The sequence below is a fragment of the Aythya ferina genome, assembly GCF_964211825.1.
Source record: "Aythya ferina genome assembly, chromosome: 6".
NCBI classification, from domain to species: domain Eukaryota; kingdom Metazoa; phylum Chordata; class Aves; order Anseriformes; family Anatidae; genus Aythya; species Aythya ferina.
Window position 1 is genome coordinate 14,296,377 of NC_140303.1, and position 22,474 is coordinate 14,318,850.

The 22,474-nt window shown below is 40.0% G+C and overlaps 1 protein-coding gene across 5 annotated transcripts in view; it reads right to left on the reverse strand.

The window, feature by feature from the left end:
- ALS2 (alsin Rho guanine nucleotide exchange factor ALS2) overlaps window positions 1–22,200 on the reverse strand; it is a 217,382-nt gene extending 195,182 nt beyond the window's left edge. For all 5 annotated transcript variants that reach the window (XM_084524332.1, XM_084524334.1, XM_084524333.1 and 2 more), the window contains exons 1-2: window positions 22,117–22,200; window positions 21,172–21,287 (exon numbers count right to left, since the gene is read on the reverse strand). The gene's annotated coding sequence lies outside the window, so the exon portion shown is untranslated. The remainder of the gene's footprint in view (window positions 1–21,171; window positions 21,288–22,116) is intronic.
- Window positions 22,201–22,474: the final 274 nt, after the last annotated feature.

The following is a 22,474-nucleotide window of genomic DNA, read 5'->3' on the forward strand; positions in this document are numbered from 1 at the left end:
TTCCTGGTGCCTCAGCTGGTCTCTCAATTTACTAAATTAAAGGCTATTTTTTAACAGTGGGAAGATTGTTCCTTATCGGACACCATTCAGTCCAGGTCCTCAATAAGGTGTTATTGACAAGAACTCCAAAACCTGAGAGTACAAACTGAGGACATCAGGATCCAGTTACATCAACGCAATTCTTTTACAAAGGGATGCAAACAAGAATGCCTCATATCTGAGTTGGCAATAAAATACCTCAAACTTGGAAGTAATGTTTAAAAAATAAAAAAAAAATGTTAAAGGAAGTATCTAATAATAGTAGTTGTTTCTTTCCCCATACAGTCCCACCCACTTTAATTATCTTTACTCTGAACTGCAGAACTTTCTAACAAACCAAATAATTGAGTGACAGCAGAAGGGGGAGGGGGGCCAATTTATTTATGCATTTATTTTTTATTACAGGAAGTTCCTGGAATGCAGGCCAGACAATCTAACAAAAAATGGTGAGCAAATAGCTACTGGAAGATTTCTCAGGATTTATGAAAGCAATTGTCCTGATTATCCTCTGCCAAGAATTAGAGGAAACTATTCCCAATGCAGTGGCAAGAAAACATGACTGAGGTCACTGTCACTCCAGCCTAATGCTTAAATCTGTTACTTTGCAATCAAAAATCAGTGACTGTAGGCATAATCATTGTCCTGGTCCTGCATATTGCACAAAGGTCCATAAAATTACTCATGTGCTTAAGTAGTCCCACATGGTTCAGTGGGTCTCATTACGTAAGTGCTAGCAGGGGTCTTAGGTCAGGATACTGCATTCCTTAAACCAGACAAATTCCCACTGAAGTGATTAGGAGCACTTCATTTGCCGAATAGAAAGAATTCCACAGGTATTTGTTTGAAGTGTGAGACAAATTTACTTTAGCCACATTTCCACCTTTCTTTAATGTTTGCAGGAAAAAGCTATTTGAGTGCGGCGGGAGTATTAATGACCAAGGCAAATTTCAGATGCATTCACAGGCATTTGCAACAGAAGTTTGTGTACTCAGCTACTACCACACAAGTTACCTGATCAAATCACAATGAAGCAACAAGTCGAATTTCTGTATCATGCACACATACTTAACAACTCCTTGGATATGTAGGATTTTTATTAAGTTTTATACATATAAGGAAGTGGTTGCCCTTCTGCAACTGAAAGGTGGGCTACATTCACTGCATTAGGCTTGAGCAGTGAGCACGAGCTGAACAGCAAAACAATAAATTAAGCAGACATCTTGCTAAATCAGCGACACAGGACTGAACCCTTAGTGCTGTTCACTACAAATGGATCTGTTGGATTATGGGTCATTAGTTCAACCACCTTCAAAAAGTACAACCCAATAGGAATGTTATTAAACATTTATCTTCAGGGGTAGATTTACTGGAGAAGATAAGGAGGTTGTAGAGACACTGTTAGTACTGCCTATTTTGGCATGCATTCCTGTCATAAGCACCTTTCATTCATAAAAATATCTCAGGAACCCAAAGCATCCTGCAGATGTCTGCCTTTACATGTTGGGGACTGCACACTGGCACCCTCCAGATGCTGACCAGTTATTTCCAATACACATTACCTGTTAACCTCTTGCTGCCTTCCTATTCCACGTTGTCAAGACACTGGAGCAAACTATGTTGAAAAAATACAAACTGAAAGCTGAATTTCCCAATATACAGTCAGTCCTAAGGACACGGAGCTTGCTCCTAACAGCAGGCCACCCAAATTGTTTTCAAAAACCAGAGGAATTATTTAGAAGTGGAATTTTCACGCTCCTATAGGTTTATTTAACTCTCACCTTGGGCCTCCACATGTTTGAACGTGCCTCCTTCCGACCCTCTGAGTGGCTGGAGCAGGAAGGCACAAGGCAAAGAACAGGGCCTGCCTGTGAGCCCCGGGAATGCCTTAGAAAAAACTGAAATTCTCCCAGATCTTTTGCAGGTCTTAATCGTAGGTATTCAACAGGCTCCCCAGCCAATCTGTAACACAATGGCACCAACAAAAGTGTCAAAAAGAGACGTTGTTACTCCTGTAACAATGGTTTGTCATGGCAAAGACACAAAGACCATTAGAAGAGAAATCAGAACTAATTACCGTGTTGGCTGTAGAGGGCAATGGATCTTACTAAACTACAGTTGAAACTGTCACTGCCACACTAAGAAAGAGGGTAACTGGACGCAAAAGCAGTTTCTCTCCTTTCCTGGGGAGGTCAGTTCAGGTTCTTGGAAATTTGTACTTTGGCCAATGTGCCATAAAAAAAAGTAAGGAATTAATTAAGCAGGAGGAAAGCACAGTTTTCATCACCCTGGTCTATTGTTTCAGCCTTTGCAGGCACTAACATTTGTCACTGCATCGGTTTACACTCACCCATATTTGTGGTTTCCCCACACGAAATCATAACAATTTAAATTTTCATTTAAAGGTCAAATTCCAGAAAAAGAAGTCATCCTGTGAGGAGAGATGAGTTGAGTGGATTTTTTTTTTTGCAGGTTCCAAGCAAGGAGGTTGCAGCCAAAGGCTGAGTGCAGTTAGCTAGCTTTACTTCACACTTATTCTGATGCCTTCCTCATTGCCTCAAAGGAAGGCTTTGTTCTGATTTTAAAAGCTGTATTAGCGTTTCTAGGTTTGAAGCTCTGTATGGAAGAAGCTTACCATACTACTTTCAATTTCTCTATTATTGATATTCATGAAAGCTGGGTAGTAAAAGCTCTTTTAGATTAAAACAAATCTAATTCTGCCCTATGAATTACAATATCAGTAATTATTTTTGTTGGAAAACAATTGTGATAACCAGGTCAAGCTGAGCACTCATGACTATGCATCTAGTCTCTAGAAAGTCAAACTAAGTCCTGATTTTGTGAACAAGGCAGAACCAACAACCTGAAGAAGCCCTCTGTCTTTCAAGAGTGGGTCACAGAGTTTCATATCCCTTTCACCAAGACTCAAGCAAGCTAGAGTGTTATTCCATTCCAAAAAATTAATTCCTGTTTTCAAATAGTCACAGAAATACAAACTGCGGCTTAACACACCCTAGTGGTATGAAGGATAGCTAGCTGAAAAACAAACCCAAACGAGCAACAAGAAACACCACACCACCCAAAAAACTCATACCCCCCAGAATCTACTCTGGAAATTAACAAAAAGGCAGCATATTTCACTGCTGAAAAGCACAATTTTATGGAAGGGTGTTGGCTCTTATCAGCTGCCATGCCCTTACTAGCTAGCTCTTAAAAGTAGAACAAATGTTAGGAACTTTTATGACTGGATGGGGAAAGGCAGTAGATAGACTATTAAAAAGGTATGGGGAAAAGTTAGCACAGAGCCAAAACAATCTTGCAGCTGCATTACATTATCCCAGTGGGAAGTTGCCAGGCTGGCAGCAAAGTTAAGCTCTATGCTCATGAAAGTGAAGCACTGATACCACCAGCTACAACTTGCATTAAATGAACTTCCCACACCTGTGTGCCAATCCAGCTCAGTCCTGATCTGCAACAATTGTGCTGTTCCAGCCTTGGGCTGGTTTTACACAAAGGTTGCCAGTCAATCTGTACATCCAAAATGTGCAGTGATTTACAATTAAGTTTCTTTCATTCTACCATGATAGATAGTGAGGATTATTATATGTAAGCAACAGGAGCAGGATGGGTACTTCTCTGCAAGTTACTACCCATCCCATCACAATCTAATCATAACACTTAAAATCTATAACCCTAATGAGCTCCTATATTATTCAAGCTAATTATTTTACAGTATCACAAATGTACATGGTACTTTTTAAAATACAGAATAGAGACATTATCTTTTTTAGTTGGGAGAGTTTACACTAACACAGGATAACACCTTTGGAAATATAATTTGTAGAAATAACTGTGGTAAGAAAAAACATCTTGGAAAAGCTTCACAAGGAAAAGTAGGATCGTGAAGCAATACAATGGATAAATATCAAAAGGACAGGCTATGCATATGGTAAGACAAAGCCTAAAACTTTTATTCAGGTCCTTGTCAGCATGACAGAAGCTTAGCATGCCAGCTGAATGCTCTCCTTCACCTACAACAGTATCTCTATGGCCACCCAGGAGACCTTTTAACACGGTCCAAAACCTACTGTTTCCAGACACTGCCAGCATTTGAGGAGACTTTCCCTCCTGATGTTCAAGTGGAGCCACAGTGCAAAAGCCATAGTGTGGAACACCACAGAAACACACCAACCTGCTTTTAGCTCTTCACAGTTACACAGGGACACATGCAGCGTCAGTTTACTGCTGTACAGCTCCTCCAGCTTACACAAGCTCAGCACCATCTCAGGGAGGAACAGATGTTGTAATCACACAAAATTCCATGCAACTTAATTCAAAGCACTTTAGAAACATTTGAAAAAAAATAAACCTTTAACTATGAAAGCATATTATAGACAGGATCACATCACTGGTGGAACGTAGCTGCCTCTGCTCTGCAAAACTGTGGCTGTCTTATTGTTCCCAGCAACATTAGACCACTATCCAAAATCAGGAAAAGGCCTAACTATCAAAGCCTATCTGGAACTACACTCAGGAGTTAATTTTTAATATTTGCAATTATGAGAACTATTTCTGAAAATATTTCAGATATTAAATATCATTCACTGTAGATCATTGATCTGAAATTCTTATATTCACAGAAAACTCCATTTTTCTGTGAGACAGCTGTCCAGAAGAAAGGAGAGCCTCTGAATCTTAGAAATACTGAGATCAGCATTGTGTTTTTGGTTTTGCAACAACCATTTTTGTGTGTTGTGTAGTATGTTGCCGTATACCTTTATGACAAACTTAACTTGCTAACTCGAGAAAAGGGAAGCTTTCATTTGCAAAAAAAAAAAAATATATAAAAATCTAGATTATTGAATTATTCAGTAACTAGTGGGCTGGATAACATTTCCGAATAGCAAAACTGGCATAAAACAGTACTCGCAATTTGAGATTATATTTAAGAAACTGAGTAAGTCTTCTGTCAGTGCCCGTGTTGTGACCAGACAATGGCGTTTGCAGCAAGGCAGGAATCAGCTCCTTCAGACAGCTACTTTTTATCAGCTTTATCTCAGTGCTCAGATAAAAATGTGGAATGATGATGAACAAACACAAAGCAAGGGAGAGGTAATACCTCAGTGCTTATTTCCAAACTAAAGTTTTGCTGTTTTGAAATATATATATAAAATAGCAGAGTAACTCAAAGACCTTGTGCAAGGGATCTTACAGTCCAAGGACATGCCTCAACTTCCATCCAGAAATGTATTCCTACAGATCTTGTTGCAGAAGCAGGGTCTGAGATGACAGTCAGAAATCTACAAAGATGGATGAAACGAGATACACACTGAGAGAAATGGGAAAGACAAAAGCCTCCTCCTGCACTGTTTGTTCTTCCACAATCACATAACATTACCACACAGCTACAGAGCTGCATCAGCCACCCAGAACAATACATTTAGCACTTTCAGAACATATTTCAGTGCATTTCAGTGCAAAGAGCAACACAAAACCCAGCACCATCACCTGTTAATGCAGCCTAAACACATAGTTAATATTTCTATGGGGAAACAAAGTCCAAAGAAATGAATTCATCTTCTAAAATCCTCGCATTCACTGATTCCACAGTCCCCAGTTTACCGCTGTCCTTTGTGTGTTTCTGGTCTTTGAAAAGTTTAGTAAATAGGCTAAAGTTAACATAGTGTAAATGAGCAAGTTAATCAGTTCCTAGGTTATAGTTTCACACTGTCTCCAAACTCATGTAGGTATTGTATCACAATGGCTTACATTAAGTGTGTTTTCACAGCTTTTTGAAGTATAAACCTGAGTTTTGCTTTGATAAAGTTATTCCAGAGCACAGATCCACAGGAACTGATCCATTTGAAGACAAGGAGTCCCATACACTTTGCTGTAGTTTTCAGTAAAAAACACTGAGTCTGCTCATCTTTAAGGGGCAAATGCAAATACCTTTCTTTATTAAATGTACTGCCTGTGGTGCTCTAGATTACACCTTCCCAACTTGATTAGTTATGGCTCCGTTTTCTCTTCCAACAGAAAATTCCCACTAAGATTCAGAATTACACACAGGTAAATGATGTGTTAAAAAAAAATAAATTCTTTACCATCACCAGGAACAAAGATGGCTCCCAGTTGTTGTGCTCATGTCTTCATCTTTCCCCAAGCATCTTTAACATTTACAATAGACTAATCTTTTCTTTTGCTAGATTCTATATGGATGCACTGACTCCTCCTCTAACATATCTAGCCACAATACAGTAGCTTCAGGGGGAGAATTTGTTAGAAAAATGCCATCTGTATTTGTGGTGCTCTATAAACAAAGATATCACCAATCTGATACACTATAGGTCAACTCTTCCTTTCTTTGGTGTGTTCACTTTTCAGCAACTGAAATCACAAGGCATGAAGTCAATAGATATTTGAGCTATTTAAATAGCTCTGATGTGATTTATCTTCACGGGAACCCACCCAAATCTTGGAAACCACTGCCTTGGAGATAGGAGATTCTGGGGGTTGTATAGATAAGAGGTTGGTATATTAAAACTAGAGATAGCTTTTTACCAGTGTGTATTTAAATAGCTTAGAGCAAGGCCTTAGGTTAAAAAAAATTACCACCAGTATGTTATACTCAGGGAAGTGCCCACGAAGTCACAGAGTTGTTCTCTCCCACACTGGCTAAGAGACTGGCATCTTCCAGTGCATCCAGAGCCTGGCACAGTAAAGGAAATCAGCAGTTGGGTGTTTGAGCCACTGCTGCTTCATGACCCAGCTGTTTTTGGCCATGCTCCTAGCTCCACTTCCAAAATAAGGATAAGTCTCCTAAACAGGAGGGAGACGGCTTATCCCTTTGCAAACCTCAAGTGTAGTTCAGTGAGCCAGGCTAAACAGCCAACCATGCCAAAGCAGGTAGTCCCACACTACCATCTTCCCCCAGCCTGCCACATACTCCACTCCCTGCTTCCCTTATGCCAGACCTGGCATTTGTCTAACTCCTCTGTGAATCCAAAAGCTCGAGTACTTAGCCAGAAACTAGCCCTGAAATAAGTAAATAAAAATAAAACTGACGAAGTAGCAAACTTAGTCAAAGGTCAGCTAAGCATGAGAACACCAGCACCATCACTGCACAGCCACGTGCAAACATCATCAGCAAAGAACTTGGTAAATACAAGTGGTGAAATCAGACAAACCTAATGAGCAAGGGCAGTATTTCCCTGACTTGCTGTACATATCACTACCCACACAAAAACAACTGTTCACACTAATTTAAAAAGTTTGACCAGTCCTGTGATGTCTGCTACAAGACATTTTATTTTTGTCTCAAATTTATTCTGTACAACAGAACTCCAGCTTGTGTAACAGAGACAGCAGCAGCACAATTAAAAAATTCCACCTGAGGCCAGCTCTGTTCAGCAACCAGAGGAAAGGAAGAAAGCTAATTAAAACCATGTTCCCTAAAATCACGAGTCATTAGTTGCACGTCCCAGATAAAACATAGTATCTGTCACAGATGTCTGACCTCAAAACAGAATAGGGAGCAGGGGAGGTGAATGCAGTTACAACAAAACACAGGCTAAAGGAAAATGTGATTTAAGAGCTACTAGAATCACTGGTATTTGTGCTTGGGTGAAAAGGAGAAAAGTGGAGCTGCAGTGGATACTAAGGGCACATTCAGGCAAGCCTGGCAACAATAAACCTTATGATAAAATTGTGAGTATTGCCTATTTTCTTAGAGATCGGTGTCACAATGATTTAAGTTCTCTTAACTAATCAGCCCAGATAGGAGGGATTTCAGATTAATTAACTACAGGCTTAAACCTGCAAAGGTGTATTCTGCATCTTGAGACCACTGCACACCTTGCAGAGGAGCTGGAAGTATCTTTTGGGAACAAACATGGGATCCGTTACTGTTTAATTTCTAAGTTCTTCTTGCAGTGCCCAAAACACTGCAGACTGCAGCAGCTACCATTTTTGCATCTACAGCAGTTAGAAAGTTCTTGATTCATTAACATGGGAACATCAGTGCTGCTGTTACTCCCAGACATTTCTTTCTTCACTTTCCAATGTTTTCTCTGTGCTATCTGTCATTACCTCATTTTATCATTTTTCTTTTAATTAAAGATTATTATTCAAGGGAGTAAACAGCACAATTTGAGAATTCATTCAGCATGGGTAGACACACATATGATATAGTGACTTGAGCAGGGGATCAGGAAATGAGATGCTTTAAGACCTAGCCTGACAGTCTCTCTCCTGGTCTTTATGCTAGTCATTTACAGTCAAATATTTTTCCCTTCCCTCAGCCAGAAGTCCAGCAGGGGCTCAATTCCTTTGGACAGAAGGAAGTTACCCAACAAATGCTGATGCTCCAACTTGTAGCTACACAGTCCTCGTGCAGAGAGCAGACAGTTTACGTTTATCCTCACCATAGTTACAACACAGATGATCTCAACTATGTTCTCATCAAGTCAATGCACAGCACAGCTTTACAAACACCACAGGCAGGACAAGTTATGTACACCACATCAGCTGGTCAAGGCAAAATTTGACCTAGATGAGAACCTTCTCCCAGCCTGTCTGAAATATGTATCTTTTCCTTGATCCAGTCTGGCTGCAAACTTGATAGCTAATGCTGACTGGTTAACCACAGTCGTCCCATGAAGACAACTCACTGTGGACAAAACCCAGTCACCTTTTGTTGCCCGAGTCACACGGCATTGAGATTATGGAGGAATTCCAACAGAACAGGGCTATGCAATGGACAGTGAGTGGACTCCTGGTGCAGCCCCCCACCCTCTAAGTATCCCTCCTTTCTTATCATGTTGAAGAATCTTCTCTGCACACACCACAGTATTACAGACAGGAGTAGCAATGCTTCTTTCAGCCTCTTTAGTTTTCCACTGGATAATTCTTACTTGCTTAACAAGAGAGTTATGGTTAAAAAAAAATCAGTAATTCACTTCAGCATTAATGTGTTTCTTTTTCAACCACACAGGAAAGCAGAAACGGACAAAAAAGTAGATCCCTACCTGTAACTAGCTAATTTCCTGGTATGTTACACACAAGTAAGATTAATTATTGTGGCACCATTTATTGAGTATATGTACCTGTATCTAGTTCATCCCTCATTTTTCCTCTAGGAAACAGAAGCACTGTTTCTCAACTCAGAGAGCTGCAAAGTCAGGATGGTGTCAGTCTGGAAGCTTCAGATTAATGCAGGATAAGCAGACTGAGTCAGACTTTAGTTCCCTTCTGCATCCTTTTGAGATACTATGGGTACCCAAAGCAGAACAGCAAGGTGACATTAATCCTGTGGAAGGTGCAAAATTCACAATCCATTTCTATCTTTTATATGCAAGCGGGAACATTTTCAGAGCATCAAGGATGAAAGAATCTTCTTAGTAAGTGAAATACTAACAGATCAAGTATGGATTAGACTGAATTAGCAAAACTGTTCCTGTTCACTTTTTGCCCCCCTAAACTTATGTGTTTGCAAGTCATTGCTTTCCTTTCCTTTCTCAGTTAAGAAGAAAAAACAAATAACCCATCTTTCAAGGTTTCTCCAGCAGTCACATTTTTCTGTGCCAAACAATTATGACAAGAATTCGCAGCAAACTGGGGGCTGTCCAGGCATCTTCCATTAAGTTTCAAAACAAGCAAACATCAGACCTGCCACCAAAAAAAACCCACATCACAAACACCCATTTACCTTCCCTCCCTTCTCTCTTCTCCATATTCTCACCCCAACACTACATTGCCTCTTCCATATATGCCAACGAAAGCATTTTATTTGAATGGATCTGAACTGGCAAACCAAGTAAAGAAGGAATTTTGTGAACCTCAATGCAGTTCACTAAATAGACACATACACACATTTGGCCAGGTTCAAGGACATAGTGTGCAAAACAGACTAATTTTTCTCAGTAACTGTCAACTGTCGAAAAACATCAATGAAAATAACTCTCTACAAGGAATTATACTGAAACTTCCTGACCTAAGTTTCTACATTCCCAAAGCTGTATTAAAAAGTGGAGGATTTTTTTTGAAAATACTGTTTTCCTCCCTTCTGAAAAAAAATAAGCAGAACAGTACTTATCTTAGTGGACAAAGACAGAATTCTACTCAACATCACCCATTCCTTCAGTAGAGAGGAGGAAGTTTGGGTTCAGATTTGGAGGGCACTGGCTATTCAGCATTCAATCACCATGCAGGCATTAAGCAGAATGTGATTTACTTCACTTTCAAAGCTGAGTGAGCTGCCACAGGGAGCGGCACCATTACTGTGCACTAAGAATATCCAAGCACAGGGGGAGCGCAGAGGAGTTGGGCATTGTAAATTCATATTCCAACTTATTGCACACTAACTTTCTTGTACAGACAAGCCCTTAGACTAATAGGCACCTGGGAGTCTTCAAGTCTGAGTGCCCAATAAATAAAAAGGCTATTTTATTATATATTTTTTTATTGGTGCTCTGGAACCAAGCTCTGATGTCCCTACTCAGACAATGCTTCCATTGAAGTCAAGTCTTGGTCTATTATTAAATACTGTTTCTTTTACAGCTGCAAGCTTTCTAGGTTAGAGGATTTAGTATCAAGCCAAATCACTAATCTCAGTCTAAAGGGAACTGTGCATGCATTTATTTTGATTTTATATAGGTACCTAGATACTGTTAGATTCAATAGACTTGTACTCATGTCTAGTGAAGTAAGTCTTTTCATGTCTATCAATTGCCAACTCAGATAAACTCAAAAGAAAATCAAAATTCAAGTTTCATCTCGTTTTAAAAACTGCTCCAGATTCAGTTGTTTGTGACAGTAACAAGAATCACTAAAAGGTTTGAAAGTCATCAACAGCTTTCAGTTCAAATTTACCAAGCTTTAAATGCATGACAGACACTCAGAACAGAAAATAGCATATATTTGAAGGCCCCGCTGCAGTAAGTTCGTATAGCATTAATCCTCTAAGTATTCTGAGCTGCTACTCCCTACCACCACAGCTATCTTTCATACTGACAGACAAAACTTGAGTAGTGCCCACTGGATTCAACGAAACAGCACCAGAGATGAAGTTGCCTAGAATGGACAACCCAATTTATCAACTCCCCAACCACAGCGAGCAGCAGCCATGTTACAGCTAATCTGGCTAGCCAGGCACTACTAGGAATTATTTATGCAATTCTATGCAGCTGCAAGGAAGCAATAGCAGAAGTGAGCCCTAGACTAAGAAAGCAGATCTGGACAGCATTTGCTTTTTAGCTTCATCTGCAAGAAGCTGCTCAGATTCTGACAAAGGAATCCATTTCCCCCCCCTTCCTCCCCAAGATACCCAGCCAGCACACGAAGGAAGCAATCACTTACATACATGTTATTTTAACTTCCTTCCTGCTACACTTTTTGCTTTTTTAGAATGATGGGTCAACGACAAACATTTTCCTTCTAGGCAGCTCACTCACAGTGGTGTTCATGGAAAGTTTGACAGCTTTATCTTCCTTCTGAGCTACTTACAGCTGTGACTCCATTACTTTGAAGTCAACTTGGATTCACTTGGAATGAAGTGCAGACATCAGTGACTCAGGCTTAGCGTGTCACCTGTGTTTGTTATCTTGCAGTAGACAATTTAATCAGTTTTTTTTGTTGTTGTTTTTTTTGTCTAGGCACAAGGACAAGAAAAAAGTTGATCAGCATTTCACAGGCTTGTTTCTTCACTGCTAGCAGGCCATTTAACATCTGATAGACCATATAAAAAGGTCTTCCCAGGGACTTACAGTGTTTGGGTTGTTCTTTTTATAGTGCAGAAGGTCATTAATGAGCAAGTGAAAGCAGCATGGAAATAGCTAGACAAGTCTTGTTGAGTTAATAAGAAACTGTCATTCTGCTTCAGTACTTTCTCATTAAGCCTAGCAATGATCACGTCTACGGAGACTGATGGTACAAATCTATTTTAATGCTCAATTTAGTTCCCCAAGTCTTGAGTCCCGTCCCCCCCCTTTTTTTGAAGCATGGCTTTTTCAGTTCAGAAATTTGAGGAAAAACACTACACTTCAGCTTTTACAGAGGCAGTTCAAAAGCTAAAATTCCTGTTAAAATAAAGAGATAAATGTACCTTGACTTTCTGAAAAGACTAGACACTCTAAATCAAATTTGTCCTCCTGCTCTTAAGACACAGGACATGTTTCTCTACAAAGTCACTCACCATATTCTCATACTTTGCATGTCTCCCAGGACTAGCATCCTTTGGTTGTCGTTGAGTTTAAGTGTCACACAGAAATTAACTCCTCATTGCTTAAATAGGAGCAAGGCACAGACACCACCTTTAACTGAGTCTTAAGTATCACAAGCCCGTCATGCATCACTAGCTAACAATGAGTCCACAAAGCCACTTCTTTCTAAGAACTCCATTACAAGAAAAGCTTTAGTAACTCTTTAGCTGCACTTCTCTCTCCCATGTAATTTCAGTGCTTCTACCTAGAAAGTTAATCACCTTTGTTGTTGCCAGGTCTCTTTCCAGAGAGGATTATCTACCTGTATTTCTCAGCTTCTGTTACCAGATCCCAGCACTTTCTCTTACACAGCTTTTACCATTGTGCTTATTATTCCAATCAAGTGACTTGGAAGAAGTTCAGCATCATACAGGTCACAAGGAAAGCCAATTTATGGAAGTGACCTCTGTGTCACTCTGAGGTGCCATCAGGTCACTTAAGGCTCCATCTCTATATACCACCACTCCTGATCACACACACAAAGCTGTGCTGGCAGTGGTACAGTACTCAGTAACTTAGGCCTAAAGTCAGGCATATGAACGAACTCCAAGAGGAGGATGGAGCAAAGTTCAGCAAAGAAAACCGTTATGTGTTCCCTTTTGTACCTCACATGTACAAAACCTTCATGTGTGTATCAGACTAGACCGGCTAACACTGAGCAATACAAGCTCTCTCCTGCTGTTTTTAACACTAAAGAAAACAGTGCAGTGCATTAGTGAGGGAGTTTCATTCTCTTATCTGTTATTCTCCAGCATTTGTTAGCTAAACCTCTTAACTCTCCCAGCTACCCATTGCTCACACCAGGGAAGTTCCTAAAGCACACCTTTTCACACAGCATGGGTTTCATCTCTTAGCTGATTTCTCTTTTCTGAACTCCACACATATGGAATTTCTTGTTAGTAAGCCCGTAACGACTGTACATCTCGGCTCTGAAAACTCCCTCTAGAGCTGCTTCCACAGAACTCGTTTTTATGTTAGTTTCTTTTCCTTTTCTCCTTACAACAACCTACCAAAAGTCCCTAGATCTTTCAAGGCAAAGTACTACTTCCTGCAGAGCAGATACTGTGGTAAGGTTCCTGAGGGCTTGAAATCTCAGATCATTAAGGTCACGTAAAGGTGAAAAGTGTTTAAAGGACACTGAAAAAGAGGTGAAAGATAAGATGCATCCCAACATGCCAAAAATACTGCAGGATTCAAGTCATGTAAATAAAGGGGTTTCCATTATAGGCTATGCTGTTTTGGTGGAATGCTTCATAAACCCACCAGTCTGATGTAACTGAAGAATTCTCCCATTATTCTAATTCCATGAGTGCTTCCCACCTTTTCCACTGTTGCACAAACAGTACAATGCAACTAAAGAGTGTTTTTCCCTCCCAGTCACACTTCTGCCAGCTGAGCACTGGTAACTTTCTCAGTATTACCACTCTAGACATTAGTGCTGCTGCCAAGAAGGAAAAAAGCAAAGAGTTTAGTTAAATCTATAGCATACACCCCCATCTACCTTAAAATACATTTAGCACCTGTGTTGGAGTCATGACTAGCATTACCACAGTATGCTCTGCTGACTGTACTCTGGACTACATGAAGACAGAGCAAACAATAGGTTGAGAACGTAGAAGCAGCAGTAAGGGCTGGTGGAACTGACACCACAGAGCAGCAATTGCTTTACAGTCAAAAGGCTTGTTTTTTTTTAGCTGTACTTTCCTGGTGAGGCAGAAGGTGGGCAGCAAAGCAGCAGAAAGAGCATAGCCACTCTTAACACCTATACACCATTCAGAGCAGCAAACATGTATTCCCTTATTGTGTTACTGGTTCTTTCTACACCTAGTTAGCTCTGTGACATCAAACCTTTTAAACTTAGTACAACACAAAATAATAATAATTTTAAAAAAAAAGCCTGCAAAGGTATTAGCAAGAACTCACACAATGCTTAAGAGCTTCTGAAGGCTTAAATATAAAAAAAAAAAAAAAAAAAAAAAAAAAGAAATAACAGACCAAAGCCTTGGGAAGTTTCCTCTTTTTTTGTGTTGTCATTGGGGGAAAAAAAAAAAAAACAAACACCTATTTAAAGACTTATCTCCCTCTAGGTATTTTTATTCCATAGCCTGCACCACAGAGGTTCAACTTTTCTTACTACACACTATCATTTCTCGATACCTTAAGAAATCTCCCAAAATCACAACCTCCTGACCACCTAAAGATGATGTTCTGTTTGACAAAAGGTAGTTTCCTTGCTCTTCAATCTGCACTTCACAACTTCTAGAGACAACTGCAAGAGGTATCAGCAAAGTCATTTTTCATGCTGCCATCACTGCTTTCTTCTTGCTGTCTCATCAGGACCAGCCTTTGGTTGTACAGGGCTCTACATGTCAGTATCATATACAAGCTGCTATCTTACTCCTTCTTCAATTTTGATTAAATCAATATAATCAGCCAGCATGGGGGAACCATGCAGGCGTTGCCTCCTTTCTGGAGACAGGAAGATACTGGAGTTTTTCTCCCCCAAGCAAGAAATAAGAGGTGTGAGCTGTGATTTGTGATGAAGTTCAGAGCCATGCAAAACTTGCCTGGTTTCAGATTTCATTACTCCTGCACTAGAAAGGTTTGGCAAGGTAAAAAAAAAAACCTCCACCAATTAAGGTCATGCAACATCCAGAGTCCAGGAAGTTTCCAGCGTGCAGCAAGGTGGTAAGTCACAGCTTCAGTCAATTCTTCTCTTGAAATCTGTTCAAGTTCTCAAGTCCCATAGGGTTTTTTCATGGGCCAAGAAGCTGCCAAGAAGCTACACATGCCCCAACAAAAGTAAATAGGCTCATTTTAACTTTACAAAGAGTCTCAGGGAACAGAACAGCTGGGAATGCTATGTTCCTTCTTGGGCTTGAAATATCAGCCTTGCAGCCAGAAAAAGACTGGTGTACCCCTTCAGAAGGAAGCTCAGAACAAGACAATAGCAATTCCCCCACTCTAAGGATTCAACAACATTTTCAACAGTGCTGTAAGCCTCAACAGCAACTAACTTCAGAAATAACTGTTCACATTGTTACATAGAATTTGATCCCCACCACATTTGACGTAAGTTATGAGGTTTAACTACATATTTAGTTTGAATTCACATCTCCCTCAGCCCTTTCCTGACCAACATCCTAAGAGACATGAGACTGCTCCCACTCTGTAAGACAAAAAGCTCTGCAAATATCCTAGGTCATTCACTAAAGGCTATACCCTGAGTACACTTCTCTGTTAGGTGATCCTTAGGCAACTTTGCCCTAAGTTTGGGAGTGGTGGAAGGCATAAGAGGGGAAGATCCATCTCCAAGATCCTTTTTTCCACCTAAAAAGTAATGTGATCTTTTGTAGTAACTCATTTCAGTGTCATGCCCTGACCACAAATTGCACCCTTCTACAATGCTTTTCACACATCCTTGAAACAATGGCTCTCTCTACTGGTGCCTTAACATCCTATGCCACAAGCCAACTCCACAGAGAAAACCACTGCACACCCACAGCAAAATAACTTGCTTTTTTCAGGGAAAATTCTGCTCCTCTTTCTCCAGGCTTGAGACTCCCTCTTTTAGGAGGTGGCTGCCAAACACTGTCCTTAAACATGCATTGGAAAGACATCTCCTACTGCTTAAGAACTGCTTATTTCTACAGTTTAATCGCACAACTTCAACTAAAGCTGGTAAGCAAACTGCCTCCTGGGGCTTTGTCAGGAAGTGAGAGCACTATTTTACAGATCCCCTTGTTTTATTTTCATTGTTTTTTTAACATGGAATTTCCCTAACAGTTGAGGTCAAATAATAGACAGCACCGCAGTACTAACCTAGCAGCTTCAGTATGGCTCATAGGTCACCTGTAAGCTTCTAATTAAAAAACATCCCTTCATTACTGCTGGCTGCTTTTAGGTTTCAGGAGAGATGTTTTACCCGTCATCATCATTTGAAGGCTCAATACTGGTTCAAGGATTTGGAATCAGACCTGAACTCAAGTCTTCAATTCTAAAATACACCTAAAAAGCACCCAAGAAAGGGGAAAAAAAAGGAAGAGCAGTATTATTGTCACTTTTGACTCGACAAAGTCAAAACTCGGTTAAGACTTCAGTTAAAACTTGGTTAAAACCCCAAACTTATCTTTGAAGGGTTGTTTTATTATTTTTTTTTTTAGCCTTAACCCTCAATTCCCAGTTTGAGCCAAAATGTAGCCAGTAGCTACTCCTTAAGCTAAGTCAACCTTTTTACTACACTAGTCATTGAGAAAGTATACATTTGCCAAGACTAGCAGAAAACCTTAACTCCTTCCAGAAGACACTGTGACATCAAGTCACAAACTTCTCTAAGGGTAAGGTAGTTAAAAACCATAATCACTTTTTTTTTTTTTTTTAAGAACTAAAGCTATTCTCTCATCCTATGGTTTGGCTACTTGTTTACTCAGACCAATGGCACTGAACCACAGCTGCAGCACACATGTTCAGTGAAAAACTATTTTGCACAAACCTGAGCCTGGCCTAACCTGACCATGAGTTTATCTTCATTTTCACAGATCTGACGGAAGGCCTGAATGCAGTATTATACAAAAAGCAACCTGCTTTGACCACTTAGTGAGCTTTACTAAAAAGATTTAAGTTTACAGAGGAAAAAAAAAAATTAACTTCTATGAATAGTACTAAAAACAAGACAGACTTGTTTTCCACTTCCTTTGTTTCTATATTAGTCAGGCATTTTAATTACATTATTGTCTATCACGATGTGTAACAGCGAAGCATCAGAGTGGAATTTCTTGGCAACTGTAGCCCAACAATAGTGGCCTCTCTGATCTACGTTCACAGTGAGAAAGGACAGCCACTGCCTCCTATTTACACAGACAGATCTCTTGCCAGATTTCCTCTCTCAAGATTAAAACATATGACAATAACAGCACATAAGCATTTTTAGGGCACTTGCACAAAAACACGGAACCACAGAATATCCCAAATTGGAAGGGACCCACAGGGATCATCCAGTCCAACTCCTGGCTCCACACAGGACCACCCAAAAAGTCAGACTGTGTCAGAGTATTGTCCAAATGTTTCTTAGCTCCAACAGGCTTGGGACCATGACCATTCCCCTGGGGAGTCTGTTCTGGTGCTCACCCACCCTCTTGGTGAAGTGCCTTTTCCTAACACCCACTCTGAACCACCTCTGATGCAGCTCTGTGGTGTTCCTTTGGGTCCCTGCACTGTCCCCAGATACCAGAGATCAGCGCCTGCCTCTCCACACCATGAGGCCTCGCCTCAGCCTTCTCTGCTCTGGGCTGAACAAACCAAGTGACTCTGGCCACTCCTCATACTCCTTACCCTCTAGACCCTTCGTCATCTTCATAGCACTCCTTTGGAGGCTAAATGTTTTATGTCCTTCTTATAATGTCATGACTAAAGCCCCACAGAGTGTTGAGTGAGGCTGCACCAGCATGGAGCACAGCAGGACAGTCACCCCCATGGACAAGCTGACTGTGCTTGACTTGATGCACACTTTCTGCCCTGTGTCTGGCCTTGTCTCCTTGGGAAGAACACGCTTCAAGTGGGAGGTTTTGCACTTTTAGGTTTCATTTAATTATTCCCATTCTTCATAGTAAATAAACAGGTCCCCATCCACTGCACTTCTCTAACATCCTGTCTATTGGTGTGAAAGTGCTTTCTGCTTAATGAGACTGCTTTAAAACAGGACTGTGAAAAAGTAAAAGGCTACATGAAGTTTGTTGTTCAGGTACATATCAATTCACTCAAATTAAAGATGTAACCACGCACTCCATACTAGATGGGTGTTAAAGGAAAACTAACAAGTTACACAGAAAACACATTACCAGAAACAAGATGTATGGTGATTGCAGAAAACCAGGTAGTTAAGTTCTGCAGGCCTTTATGCTATTTGAGTCATACAAGACAGCTATGTATTAAACACCAGCTAAGCTGGGTTTCTGACTGATACAATGCTAAGTACCAGGGACTCCAGAATCACAGGGATAAGTCCGATAACACAGACTGCTCTCAGTCTAGGCCTTGACAAGTCTATCAGCATTTATTTATAGTAAGCAAGCCCAAGGAGAGGGGCTTCAGTAGAATTTATAGGAAACTACCTCAAAGCAGCAGTCTCTAAAGGCAAGATAAAATAAAACAAAAATATCCAACTAGAATAACAAAGTTTTGGGCCTTACCCCTCACTCTAATAAATAAAATTAAGTGTTTTATGTAATTTTTTTGTTAAGCTGTAATTATATTTCATGCTCAGAATTAGTGTTTTTTTGACTACTCTGATATTCTTGTAAAAAGAGCAGTGTGCCATGAGAGCGCACACTTAATAAACAAAATTCTTGCATTTAGGTCACACCTCTCAAAATCAACTGCCTGCTCTAGATCAATTCACCACAAGACAAGAAGCAAAGTGAAGCTTTTTTTTTATGCTGTAGTTTTACAAATGCACCTCTTTGAGTCATTTTCAGAAAATATATTCCAAACAAGTCTTCACAGAACATTCATGCAGAAGTCAGTCATTGAAATGTGTAATCTAAGTTTTCTATGAGGATTAAGCTACAAAAAAATAAGCACTTACTGCTGTTGCTAAAGTCACTGAAACCTATGGGTTCATGTCACTACTAAAAAAAAAAAATCAGACCACAATCTTCTAACATACTTCAATATCTTCAAATGAATTACATTAAATGAAACAATTATTAAAATACTAACCACTATTAAATATGCAAGGCATCTAAAATGAGTCTGGATCTTCATTGCACCTTAAGAGAATGGGACTTGCCAGCCTCTGTAAGAGACAAGTGATCTCCAAGGAGAGAAGCAGCTACCTGCTAGGGCCATTACAACTGTATGAGCTATTCATTATATAGTACTGACATTATTCTGAAGTTTCAGGGCTTATAATTGTGAAAAACATGATGAAGTTAAGGCAGAACTTCAATCAAGCCTCAGAATTTACCTATACTTTTTTTTTTTTTTTGAATCAACAGTTTAAATTTTGATGGTTAATTCTGTTGTTGTTCTCTCAATTTCCCTTTTTTATTTTTAAAAACAGGATTTAGAGCCTGAATCTGGATCAGGTCTTTTGAAATCTTCCAGCCATCACAAAATACAGAAAGAAGTCTGGAATAAAAACAAGTAACTCTGAAAAACAGTAACAGAAAAGAAGAGAGACTTTCCTAATTACAGATTTAACAAAATTTCCTGTCCCTTCTAGGGGAAGGGCTATGTACTTGCCTTAGGGACCACTTCTAATTATGGTTCAAACTCAGAATGCAACATAGTAAGCGCTGTTGGGCTTGTGCTACAGATTGCTTCATATCATCAGTATAAAGTTAAGGGAGTATAACATTCACTCACTTGTAGATCAAATCATGCAGGAAACTGTTGAGACATGTACATACTTGACTCATCCACATACAGACACCTGATTAACGGTAGAACACTGTTCTTCCTTATAATCCCTTCATAGGGACAACTGAAAAATACAGCTGCAGCAGTGGAAAACACTTAAGGCCTGGTAAAAAGCATGTTTTGCTTTCCCCGCACTGGTCTTTGGGCAAAGTGAAATAGGTGGGTCCCTGTGCACAGTAAACATCTATATTAAAAGAAACCACAGGTACAGTTTCATTAACAGCAGATAATACAGGGCAATACAATGCGAAAATAAAACCCAACAACCACACAGCAATTCTTTATTTAATCAGCAGACATCAGGATTTATGCTAAAAACTAAACCAAACTGATTTATGGCGGAAAGTAGCTTCCTTCGTATTTTCCTCCAATTTATCATCAGTAAGTACGCACAACTTGAAGTTATCTTCATGCTTCAGGTTCTTACGCACAACTTGTAGACACAGTAGCACAGGAACGCATTTCAGCTGGGATACAACCGTGGACTGTGGCCATTCTAGTAAAGTCCTAGTGTAGAAATACTGATTTTCTCTTACAAGCAATGCTTATGAAGCAACAGAAGTGGTACAAGAATCTGAGCAATTGCTGTTTGCGAGGAGATTAATCAGTACCCCTTATCACCACATAAAAGCACATAATTTCTAGAATAGGGGTGCTGCAGAGACAAAAGCCATATAGAACTTCGGACAATCTGACAAAGGTAGATCCAGCATTCAAAACTCAAAAAAAAAAAAAAAAAAAAAAAAGCAGCTATAAATACAGACACCACCACAATGCAGAATTAGTTGTACATACGGTTAATGAACAAAAGGAGGTCTTTTAGCATCTTCCTGAACATTGCATGCATTTTTCTAATAATTTCAATGGGACATATAGCACGGGTATATAAAGGAATAAGATATTATAATCAATTACTACAAAACAGAATAAAAGGGAGGGATCCAGACAACTTTATTTCCAGGCTTTTGTTTAGCAGTTGCTTACAAGATCAAAGACGAAGGAAAATTCATGTCTTCAGGAATTTTTTTTGGTGAATAGTAATGATCAACTTCTATTAAAAGTAATTCAATTATTAAGCCTCAAATAACATACATCAATCATCACCAATGGTCAGAAATATCGTAACTACACAAAGTACAATATATATATTTTTAAGTCAAAAGTCAAGGATCATTAGTTGTATTAAGTAGACATGATAATTTTTTTTCTTCTCTAGACCACACTAGTGAAGAAGAAAATCCTTAAGTTTTGTTTTTTTGTTTTTTTGTTTTTTTTTTTAACTAGAGTGTATGTTTACAACAAACAGGCTGAGGTTATTTAGGCACACCTGTCTGCATTAGGGTGGTACCTAGAAATAAAGTTGGATTTTGTGGAGCCCTCTTACACTGTAGAGAGAGAGGGTCAAAACTTGTGTTAGGTTAACCATGAGGCCAGAGGTAGCTTGAAGCTCAAAACTCACCAGTCTCATATTCCAGTTTCCCTCTGTTAGCTATCATGGCCTTCTACGATTTGTCTTCAGAAGACAGGTAAGTGTAAGCCTCAGCACATCGGAGAGCAGTCAGAGCAGCAGAACAGCTAATTAGGACAAGATGATTTATTAAAAATTAATAGCTTTCTTAACATCCTCCACCCCCCCCTTTTTTTTTTTTTTTTTTTTTTTTTTGGATGTTCGCTACAGTCCTGATGATTTGTTGCATCTTTTCCACCGTAAGTGAAGATTGACAATAAGATTCTTGGTGTATTCGATTAACTCAGGTGGAATAAAGAACAAAACAGGGGCAAAAAGAACAAAAATCAAGTGATTTTTTTTTCTAACAGTCACAAAGTTATAGGACAGAGCAAATTCTCATACCTAGAATTACATGAAAACAATATTTTCATCCTATTAACAACTTGACACATTCTTCTCTGACAAAAATATTACATAAAAACGAACACATTAATAGAAGAGATTTACCTCTAAAATGTTTGTAGTCTGAAGAAGCAATCACTAGAGTATTCAAAAACTTACTGCCCGGATCAATATATACCACTTAAATAGTGATTTGGCCATATTTGGTTTGGAAAGTCTTGTGTTTTTCCCAGGAAAAATCAGAAGAGAAACGTGGGGATGAAAAGTGCCTATGTGGAAAAGGCACAAAGCGGAGGAAAGCGACAACAGGGGAGAGGGGAGGAGGCCCAGCCGAGTCGCACAGCAGAGCAGTGGGCAGCCTGCCTGCTCTTCTGAGGAGGACAGAACCTCCCGATGAGCTGAAAGCTGTCACCTGGTTCAGGCCACTTGCCTCCAACAGCCACCTCAACCAGCTGCAGAGTCGAGAAATGGCACTCATCGGTGCTAACATGCACTTAAACAACTCCTTCATGACGAAAACACAAAACCAAGGCCTATTTAGTGCGGCCTTACCTGCTCCCACACAGCGCCACAGCTCCGCTGCCCCCAGCCTTCGCCGCCACAAAATGGCCGCCCCCTCAGCGTGCCTCAGGCCCGGCACAAGGGGAGGGAGCGGCCCCGCCCCTCAGGGGCGGTTTCCCGCCTCACGGCCCCCTCAGCGGCTTTACCTCAGGGGTGCCGCGCGCGAGGGGCTCCCGCGCGAAGGGCTCCCTCCCTCCTCCTCAAGCAGCAGGCTTATTTATTTGCCCAAGAGTTATCCACACAGGTAGGTGTGGGAGAAGCTGCCACTCATGGAGGCTTTCTGGCAGGTTAACATTTGAAAAAAAAAAAAAAAGTCATGTTTCAGCAGATAAGGGCAGCAAGTACCTCA